A 2,515-nucleotide genomic window follows, 5' to 3' on the forward strand; every position below is an offset into this window, starting at 1 on the left:
GTCTTACTTGAGCCTCCCCAAAAAAATAATATCAAAGCTTACAATAGATTGGAAATACTTATGATACATGATTTTTCCTTGTCTGCTAGGGGCACTAGCTAATATTCACACTGCAAATGCAAAGTCACATAATTTTCTTACTAGATACTCAACATGTTTATACCACTTTAATTCTAGGAATCTGACACAAGGCAGTTCTTCTAGGCCCTGATTTTTATGACGTTTTAATATCTTAGAATTTTGACTATTTTGTACTGAACTGGGTCATATGAGGGGTTTTTGGTAAGGTTAGGGGTAATACATTGGGTTGAAACCATGTTTATAGATGATTCATTGTACTAATGATCCAGACAGGAATGCAGTGGCAAGTTGTGGCTCTAAATTCTGGTGAAACCAAGAAATAATGTAGAAAATCCCCTTTCCTTCCCTTTAATGTACACGTACCTAGCGTTTGTAATTATGACAACAACTACTACAACTACTACTACCACTACTACTACTACAATGACCACTACCAAGACGACGATGTCAGTGGCAACAGCCATTACCACTATACTATTACTACTGCTAATGATGATAATAGTGTTATTTACAAAAAAACTGTTAAAGTGGGCATTTCAGCTTTGTTACTTGTAAAACGAGTTAACTCGATGATTCTACAGGGAAACGCTGACCATGTGAAAATCTTGTTTCCAGTTGCATTAAAATTTTATCCAGAACCTCGAAGTACACATGCTTGTATTTTGACATCAATTGATTACCAGTGTGTTCATCCATCATTTCAGGTCTACTCAAGGAAGCTGCAGACTGCGAATTAGTTGATCATTTTGTGCAATTTAAAAAGTCTATCAATTTATCTTCATTTCTTAAGTTTTCTACACAAGCTATGGATTCTGAGACAGCACTTTTACAAAACTGTGAATCACTGTCTTTTCTGAAGAATGTTGAAAAGCAGTTTAGTCTTCTAAAATATGTTTTGAAAAACAGAGAGAAGAAAAACAGTTAGTCTAGGAGGCTATTTTTGAAACCAAAAGCTTCTTTTGTAGTCATTGCACTAGAGTCGGGACTGTCAGTTATTTCATTTGAAACGGCAATTGTCCCCAAATAGTTTTCATGAATGGCAGGTGGTATAGGTCCAACTCATTTCAAAGTTCAAAGGGAAGAGTTACAAACAATACCTGCTGAAAATTGATGTACATTTGGAAGGCCAGTGGAAAAAGCAGGAATACCCTAAACCATGGAGAAAAAAATTCTTACTGTTTTTATACAAAAATAGCTCTCCTGAAAAACGAAATTCAAACAATGTGCAAAACAGTGAGTAAAGTCATCTTGGGGGGCAATTTCACGGACCTTAGCTTGCAGGCTATTTAATTCTCCTGCCAGAACAGAAGCAACATCATAGGTTTGGGCCACCAGTTTGTTTTTCGTGTCAGAATTTTGGAACAGCGCACTCAGCCCATTGAATAAAGCAGCAGCAGCAGCAGCAGTTCTAGGTTCGCTAAAATGATGAAAACAAAGAATTTGTTCTTGAATGAATGTCTCCAGTGGAGTCCAGTAGTTTCACGACAATGAAGCCTTGTGGCTTATCCTAGATATGTTGCCTCATTCACAATACAGGGATAAAATGAGGTTCTATCCAAACATGGATGTATTTATTCATAAACCACCTCATTTATATATTCAATCAGCTTGTTCTGTGTAGTTTTTGAAACCTTATAATTTTTCTTGTGTTTAAAAGAAAACATGGCCAGCACAATAATATTCCTTATGAAAGGCTTGCAGATAACCACTTAGGCTGCTCATACATGAACTTTGGAATGCATGTCTTTGGTACATACTATCTGAAAAATTGTATGCTGGTACTGGACATCCTTTCTTCAAAATTTCTTACCATTCTGCTTCACATCTTGTTGAAAACAACACCACGTGCAAGGAAGCAATGATGTCCTCACTCCAAAGCATTACATCAGTACTTGTAGAAGGTTGGACCTCATCCGTATTCACTGCATGCGGGACAACTACTGTTCATGAGGCAAATAATGTAAGAGTAACCTAGAGAAGCAACACCACAGCTGCTGGTCTCCTGTGCTGCAGAAGGGCATGGCAACACTCCTATGATAGCCTGTACCCTCTCTGCTGTTCCTAATAATGATGTCAAGGGTACCATGCCAACTAAGCATTTACAAGTGCCATAGTATGTGCTGGTCTCTTCACCATATGCTTTGTCTCCCATCTACCTTAAGCTAGGGTTAAGCTACTGCACTCTGACTTGCTCCCAACTGTGACGTAGAAGAAATAACACAAGGTAACAAGTTTCACACTCGCTGACATAATTCCACAAAGATTTATAGCAAAAATAATTATTCCTGCTAGTATAACAACTTCTACCACAAAAAAGTTAAGAGGCCTGGCCTCCTACGCCTGCCACTGCAGGCATGTTTTCTGACTCGTGTTCTTCAGTTGCTACACACACACACTTAGTTTCCTGTCGCATAGTTGTGAAGCAATCCACTGC

The sequence above is a fragment of the Schistocerca serialis genome, chromosome 8 (assembly GCF_023864345.2).
Source record: "Schistocerca serialis cubense isolate TAMUIC-IGC-003099 chromosome 8, iqSchSeri2.2, whole genome shotgun sequence".
NCBI lineage: Eukaryota > Metazoa > Arthropoda > Insecta > Orthoptera > Acrididae > Schistocerca > Schistocerca serialis.